The 9,166-nt window shown below is 30.9% G+C and overlaps 2 protein-coding genes across 4 annotated transcripts in view; one reads left to right on the forward strand and one right to left on the reverse strand.

Moving 5' to 3' along the window:
• Window positions 1–9,166, reverse strand: part of LOC115243614 — a 19,901-nt gene that overhangs the window by 7,717 nt on the left and 3,018 nt on the right. The gene's annotated exons all lie outside the window — the stretch shown is intronic.
• LOC115243502 (androgen-induced gene 1 protein-like) overlaps window positions 8,663–9,166 on the forward strand; it is an 18,278-nt gene continuing 17,774 nt past the window's right edge. Inside the window, exons 1-2 of one of the 3 annotated variants that reach the window (XM_029820576.1) lie at window positions 8,663–8,781; window positions 8,961–9,075. The gene's annotated coding sequence lies outside the window, so the exon portion shown is untranslated. Of the gene's footprint in view, window positions 9,076–9,166 lie in introns of all 3 variants that reach the window. The other 2 variants (XM_029820575.1, XM_029820574.1) reach the window with 2 other exon arrangements.

Here is a 9,166-nt window from a genome sequence, read left to right on the forward strand (position 1 = left end):
ATATATATATATGCAATCTATAAGATCCTTTGTGTGTGCCACTGTACAATGCACTGAAGCGACCGAGAATGAGGAAAAGAGAGGAAGAGAACAAGAGAGAGAGAAAGAGAGAAAGAGAGAGATAGCGAAGAGAGAGGAGAGTTCGTGAAGCCGGTTATCGACTCGCCGCTGACTCACCGCATCGCGATCTCCTCTCTTGCACTCACTATTGTGATCCTACGCGTCCGAAAAATCGCCCCGCGAAAAATCGTCCACCGTCATGGGATATCCCATTGCGGGCGGATCCGGTTATCAATCGAGGAAAACAGCGTCCGTGGCGACGATGTATGTAAGCGTGCATGTACTACATATCTGATTTCGCACCCCGGCACGCGAATGGCGCCTCGAGTTTTCGGCAGATCTATCTTTGCGATTGCAAAATCGATAAAATTTCTCTGCGAATCTCTTACGATATTATAAAGATATTTGAGAAAAAGATTCATGTGTGTGTGGATCTCTTTCTTCGAAAATTTCGATAATGGAATCGAAATAATTTTATTCCAATTTTCATACGAATAAGTGTGTCAGACATAGATAATAAATAGGTGTTGTGTGAATAATTCCATGTAAATAATAATCTCGATAATTAATTGAATGATTACCGATACTTTTTGAATAATGATGAACACGTTTAAAAGTTATCTCGAAAATCTCATATGTAATTATTTAAATATATAGAAGATGCGCGGATAAAATCTTATTCCAAATTCATTCTATATCGCGGATAAAATATTTGGACGATGTTTGTCGCGTTACAATGTGTCTTTAGCAGTCTCCGATCGATCCACAAACACGTAGAAAATTCTCAGATCGTATTATCAGTTTATCCGGTTTATTATCAACGAACAATTGCAGCGCGGAAGCATCGCCTCAGTAGCTCTAGAGAGACAAAAGCTTGATGCGACTTTTCGCAAGTGTACGATGCGCGCATTCCTTTGTATACGTCGTCGCAAGTCAAGCGACTCGAATAAAGAACAGACGCAGAACAGATGATGTTAGAAACGTCGCATAAAATGTACCAATGTTCGTAAATCTATATATACCTGTTTTGCTATCGAGACAAACGTATTTTGTACTTTGACTTTTGACAAACAGTTAAATGATCGCGCTGTGATCTATGACATTTTACAGGAATTTTTACAAATATTAATGCTTACGCGCACACTGTCATCTACTCCTCTTTTATTTTTTTCTTTTGTTTTTTTTTTTAAGAAAGAAACTAAAATTGCGTGAAAATGAATAGAATTAAAGCGACAAAAGGTGCGACAAAAATCGCTTCTAGTCTTGCTGCAAGAATAGAACTTGTTCATTAGCATTTATCTTCTTATCGCACACGTGATTGTCTTCCAATAGCTAATATGTATAATTCAACTGTATGCCAATCTATGCGAGTCATCGGTGTTGCAAAATCTTTTCTCTATATTATTATTAGATCATTTTCTCAAAAGACCACAACTAATGTTGTTTGCATGTAATTATACGAAGCATAACATTAACGTTGAGAATGAGAATGCGTAAATTAGAGATAAATACAGCGACCTTCTCGATGATATGTAAACCATTTTAAAACGTGCGAATCGCATTTTTTACGCAGAATATGCATAATGGCGGCGATTACTATCCTTCAAAATACCGACAATATAATTTTGTTCTTAAAAATAATTTCGAAAACAATTTTCTTCTCTTGCATATATACGCAACATTGTTTGAAACGCGCTTTCGTTTGTGACTCCTGACGATGCAAGAGTACATACATATATACATATATGTATACATACATACGTGTGTTACGCGTCCAAGGAAGAAGTTGCGTAACGTAACGGTAGAAATGCGATGTATGGCAGCAATAAGAGAGACGTTACCACCCGTTTCCTCAACATGTACAGTGAGAGTCTATTGTTATACTCATCCATAAAAGGAGTCTAATCATTGACATATAAAAGAAATATTCTGCATTCCATTAATCATATTTGTTTGCTAATGAGTACAATACATATAAAATGTTAGATACTTTGAACGTTTTAGATATGGAACTTTATCTGCGCATATACAAAGTTGGAAATAAAATAAAAAGTCTAAATTTAGATGCGAGCCATAGTATTTATGAAACACGAGAAACAAACATTATAATTTAATTATATTTAATATTTATTTAATATTATAATTATATTTTAATACAAATATTATTAAAATACCAGCAAATGGAAGATGCATCGAAAAATATTAAATGTACAAAATAAATCTAATATAAAAAATTGTTAGAAAAATGTGTTTAGAAGTGTCAGATACAAAATAATTGCAATATTCGTAAAAAGAAATAATGATAATAAAATTTTAAAATAAAAACTTTCTCTCCATATATATCTATTTAATAATTTTATATATATCTGTATCTAAACTTTTTTTTTTTAAACAAGATTGGATATATTTATTATTTATCTCTGTAACACAATAATTAATCAAACGATATTAAAGTACCAGCAAATGGAAGATGCATCAAATGATAATATTAAATGTACAAAATAGATCTAATTATAAAAAGTTGTTAGAGAAATGTGTTTAAAAGTGTCAGATACAAAAATAATTGCAATATTCGTAAAAAGAAATAAATATAAAAAAAAAATTTTAAATAAAAACTTTCACGTAGAAAATTCTCAGATCGTATTATCAGTTTATCCGGTTTATTATCAACGAACAATTGCAGCGCGGAAGCATCGCCTCAGTAGCTCTAGAGAGACAAAAGCTTGATGCGACTTTTCGCAAGTGTACGATGCGCGCATTCCTTTGTATACGTCGTCGCAAGTCAAGCGACTCGAATAAAGAACAGACGCAGAACAGATGATGTTAGAAACGTCGCATAAAATGTACCAATGTTCGTAAATCTATATATACCTGTTTTGCTATCGAGACAAACGTATTTTGTACTTTGACTTTTGACAAACAGTTAAATGATCGCGCTGTGATCTATGACATTTTACAGGAATTTTTACAAATATTAATGCTTACGCGCACACTGTCATCTACTCCTCTTTTATTTTTTTCTTTTGTTTTTTTTTTTAAGAAAGAAACTAAAATTGCGTGAAAATGAATAGAATTAAAGCGACAAAAGGTGCGACAAAAATCGCTTCTAGTCTTGCTGCAAGAATAGAACTTGTTCATTAGCATTTATCTTCTTATCGCACACGTGATTGTCTTCCAATAGCTAATATGTATAATTCAACTGTATGCCAATCTATGCGAGTCATCGGTGTTGCAAAATCTTTTCTCTATATTATTATTAGATCATTTTCTCAAAAGACCACAACTAATGTTGTTTGCATGTAATTATACGAAGCATAACATTAACGTTGAGAATGAGAATGCGTAAATTAGAGATAAATACAGCGACCTTCTCGATGATATGTAAACCATTTTAAAACGTGCGAATCGCATTTTTTACGCAGAATATGCATAATGGCGGCGATTACTATCCTTCAAAATACCGACAATATAATTTTGTTCTTAAAAATAATTTCGAAAACAATTTTCTTCTCTTGCATATATACGCAACATTGTTTGAAACGCGCTTTCGTTTGTGACTCCTGACGATGCAAGAGTACATACATATATACATATATGTATACATACATACGTGTGTTACGCGTCCAAGGAAGAAGTTGCGTAACGTAACGGTAGAAATGCGATGTATGGCAGCAATAAGAGAGACGTTACCACCCGTTTCCTCAACATGTACAGTGAGAGTCTATTGTTATACTCATCCATAAAAGGAGTCTAATCATTGACATATAAAAGAAATATTCTGCATTCCATTAATCATATTTGTTTGCTAATGAGTACAATACATATAAAATGTTAGATACTTTGAACGTTTTAGATATGGAACTTTATCTGCGCATATACAAAGTTGGAAATAAAATAAAAAGTCTAAATTTAGATGCGAGCCATAGTATTTATGAAACACGAGAAACAAACATTATAATTTAATTATATTTAATATTTATTTAATATTATAATTATATTTTAATACAAATATTATTAAAATACCAGCAAATGGAAGATGCATCGAAAAATATTAAATGTACAAAATAAATCTAATATAAAAAATTGTTAGAAAAATGTGTTTAGAAGTGTCAGATACAAAATAATTGCAATATTCGTAAAAAGAAATAATGATAATAAAATTTTAAAATAAAAACTTTCTCTCCATATATATCTATTTAATAATTTTATATATATCTGTATCTAAACTTTTTTTTTTTAAACAAGATTGGATATATTTATTATTTATCTCTGTAACACAATAATTAATCAAACGATATTAAAGTACCAGCAAATGGAAGATGCATCAAATGATAATATTAAATGTACAAAATAGATCTAATTATAAAAAGTTGTTAGAGAAATGTGTTTAAAAGTGTCAGATACAAAAATAATTGCAATATTCGTAAAAAGAAATAAATATAAAAAAAAAATTTTTGTGATTCTCTGTGACTCAATAATTAATCAAACGATATAAATAATATTGTTAATGTAAATCGGATATGCTTGAGATTTTTCTTCTTTTTATACCTGGGACGTTTCTGCGAAATGTTCAAGGCAATCTATGTTAAACAAACTGTGCTTTGTTTCGTACACAAACCAGATATCATCTAAAAAACTACAAGTACTATTACAGTTCGCAGCCGCTATTGAATTAACGCCGATAAAACGATGATATTACTCATCGCCGATCGATTTTCGTATCGCGTCGCCTATGGCATCGCGTCCACTCCTTTCTCTGCTTTCGAGAATTTCTGACCACTCTATATAAAAGTGCTATTAGACCCGAGAAAGGAGAACATCTAAAAAGGGATGAGAAATAAAAACATCTAGAAAAAAAGAGAATATCTTCTCTCTTTCGGACTCTCGTACGTATGTATGTACGCACATCCTGCGTACATACATACGCTTGTTTGTGAAAAAGATGATAATAGACGCGTCTTTTGTCCTCATAGCTACAAATCTTTCGCAAGTATCAATACATTTATTAAGCAACATTCTTGTAACTATAGGCGTCTTTGTACTTTCACTAATCTTGCCTAATTATAATTCTCGCAACCACGCGCAATATAATGTAATAATAAATTCTACATCGCATTATTATATGTAAAGAGCGTTTCGAAAGTACTGGTACTAAAATTTCACGATGGATTTTTATTAAACGTTAATCAAATAAAACAGAATAAAAGAAAAATAAAATAGAGTAAAAGAAAATAAAATAGAATAAAAAGTTGCGTCTTAAAACGTCCGCTAATGAAAATAAGTGACTCTAAATATCCTCGAGAAATCGTCGACGTATTTGCGAGAAGTACCGCGATATCTTGTATACTTTTATCGAGCAGAAATTTATGCACATTTATTCAAAAAAGTTCACGAAGAAGTCGTTAGAGAATTGTATGAATAATAATAATAAAAAAAAAAAAAATTATTACAAAATTCAGTCGCAGAACTTGACGCAACAAATGACAGAAGATCTTACCTCTCGTATTCAGCTGCTACGAAAAGGCTTAGGTTTTGGAGACGCGAGAGGACCACAGAGAGAACGAGTCCCGCGATAACGATAAGATCTCCGAAACGGGGCGCGATCGATCGCGGGAATCGATTTTTTACGATTATCGGCGACGCATCGCCGTTCGGGAGCCACGGATTTCGCGAGCCGGATTTAATTGTTAAACGCGCGCGTCAAATGCGAAGAGTCGAAACGACGCTCGAAACGTCCGGCGCGAAACTGACGGATTCGAAATATGGCGAGAGCACACGGCGAGTGAACGTGACACACAGCCAACCGGCATCGACGAGCGAGCGTAGGTGCCGCTCGATGAATACGGCGACCAACTGACCGTCCATCCAGGGCCGTGACTAGGTTGGTGAATGGCGAGGCGAAATAGCCGAAGTGAAATAATCATCCTCGGCGAATCGGTGAAAGAATATTACGTCACGCGTTCGATAACATTACATTTTTCACGTCAACGTTGCAAGTAAATCGCGTTAATCACGCGAGATATTCGCTATGTTGATTTACGGTACGAGAAGAAAAAATTGAAATGCGTTCTAAATTTATATACCTCGTTCGCGTTTTTCTTTGATAAATAATACTACGTTAATAAATTCTATTTTGAGCGTCGCGCGGTGAAGAGAGATAAATCAATCGGGAAATATTAAAACACTTTGACAAAAAGGATACTGCTAAAAAGGAAGATCTCTCATTTTCGATTGAACAACAATACGCATATGAGTATTTTGTGTATAAAAAGAAAGTTTAATATAACAAAATTTTTTCTAAAAGACGAGTAAAGCGAATTATGTACTTATTGTAGTATCTTATTGTAGATATCTTTGGCATTTAAATATATTGCAATATTATTTAAAAATAGTGATCAAGTATTAATATTTATAATTTGCATGATGCATTAAAAATAAAAGAATAATGGTTTTGCAAAAAAATTCAGATATATGTGTATACAATTATATATATTTTATTTCACTTGTGATTGACTAAAATATAACTGATGTCACGCTTTTATAACACATATATATTTAACTTTTTTGTAAAATTATATTTTTTTAAATATTAATAAATCGAATTTTATATACATATATAAATTGCTAATTTGATCATTATTTTTAAATAATATATTATAAAATATTGAAATGCTAAAGATAGCTATACAATAGGAATACGAATGTAAGATTTGCTTTATTAGTCTTTTATGTAAAATTATATAAAATTTCGTTAATTTAAATCTTTCTTTATTCACAATATTCTCATATGTACATATCGTTGTTTACCAAATGAAACATCTGTTCAATGTGCTTCTCTATCTATTGATGAATTAATCAATAAAACATGAAGATAATTAAAGAACGCTGACATTACCGACCAAAGATAAAGTGTTTCAATTTAACAAATTACTGTTTTATCATCTATAATTTACATTTACAACATTATATTACATATATACACTCAATATATGTATATTAAGATGTTATTATTATATTAATATATTGTATATGTAATACAATAAAAGAATTAAACAGTAATTAGTTTATACTATGAAAGAAAAAATGTTCGAATTTAATCGAGAAAAAATTTAAAAAAGACATATATTATATATATTTCATTCATATATATAATTATCATATATTAAAATATCAATTATTAGCCTAATTACGTCAGAAAATAATAAAATACTACATAATAGAAAGATAATAAAAAAGCTGCTAAAAATTTAAATCCTATATGTAAAAAAAATATGGCATATTGATATTATTATTTCTATCAATATTTAATTTGTAAGTAAAAATTTGATAATAATAATTTGTGGTCTAGTATATTCATTGTCAGCGATGGTTTGCGTTTCTGAATCTACTTCGCTTAAACCATTGTATTTTCATTAATTTTGATAATTTTAACTTATGACTTTAGAAACATATTCTGAAAAATCATATCTTCCGAGAAAAGATATAAACAAATAGATTTTTTCTATTTATTTAGCTATATATGTTCTTCTTTTAAGTTCTTAAAAATATATAATACATTCCTAAAATATTAATTTGCATATTATCACATTGCTATAATAAATAATCTTTATAGAGAAAAAGGCAAAGAATTACGTCCATCACACACGAAAAATTATTTTTATATGTATATATATTATGATAAATTTTAGTTTATTAAAGAATCTTCAGATTATGTAAAATGCATTTTTTCATCAAAAAATTATCTCTGCTGTAGCATCCGGGAGCAACTGAGAATCATGCAATCTATGAAAATACCGACCTTTCATATCATATCTCTCTTGTTAGCATTATTATGACGGCAGTTGAAATCGTTTCAGAGAAAAAAAATTGTTGATCTGCAAATACTCAAAGATTATATTTTACAGTATTAAATTATTTCTTTTATATTTTAATTATTTTATACAATGTATTCTAGAATCAACTATTCTCTCTCCAAAGTTCTTTATCTTTTCTAATACACATCTGTCTTTCCTTCTCTTTAATTGTTTACTTTTACTTCGACAGAAGCTCAAAAATTGTTCCAATAATATTTTGTTGATGATTAACCATGTCTACCCGAGAAAAAATCGTATAATATGGTCAGATGTAAATATACATAATTAATTTTTAAAAAATCTAATGGAAATATATGTAATTTTATATGATTATATATAATAATACTCGAAACTTATATGTGTGTGTGTGTGTGTGACACAATATGATCTTATTTTTTGATAATCGTATTTGGCTAGATCTATCTTTATATATAATCAAATCTAGCCAAATATAATTATATTAGATAAGATCACATATCTTTCTCTCACTCTAAATTTCGGATTAAATTAGATGTATCTTATATAATTACATAGATCCATTTGTTCTCGACTAACATTCTCAAAACACTTCCTCCCCAGTATTTATATTGGCTGCTTTTTTTCTTAAGTTTCTACATACTTGAATTCAAGTTCTCCCATCAATGTACGCTACATTCTTCTCCCACCCAAACTTAAAAAGTACAATAGAAACAAGATGATTATTCTCGTTAGCCTTGATTCGTGTTCGTTAACGTGGCAATGATATAAGCGCCATAGTACTCGGCGACCGTCATACTCGATGCACATTCGAGTATCGTCGATCGCGTCGACATCATCTTTCATCATCATCGCTGTGCTGATAAAACTGTTACGGTCATCGCAGGAAATTGTAACCGAGCGAAACATTTCGCGCGACCCATGTCCCAACCCGGATAATAAATAACGCTCAGACATAACATTAATGCGAAATCATCCCGATAAACATACATATGTGTATATATATATATATACATGTATATATTTGCCGTGTCAATAATACTATCGAATTTTTAATATGTGCCAGTATAGCAATTGAATGCGAACGATCAGTGCTGAATTGTGATCAGTGCGAATGCCAATCAAGTTCCTCTCATTGTCAGTCGTTACGTGACTTGACAGTAATCATCAACGGCGGAGAAACAAGGTAAATCAAATCATGTTTAACAACGAATTAAAAAGATTTTTGTTCTTATTTTTTCGTTTCAATACGAAATTATATTTATATATTTATGTAT

The sequence above is a fragment of the Formica exsecta genome, unplaced genomic scaffold, assembly GCF_003651465.1.
Source record: "Formica exsecta isolate Colony F162 unplaced genomic scaffold, ASM365146v1 scaffold72, whole genome shotgun sequence".
Lineage (NCBI taxonomy): Eukaryota > Metazoa > Arthropoda > Insecta > Hymenoptera > Formicidae > Formica > Formica exsecta.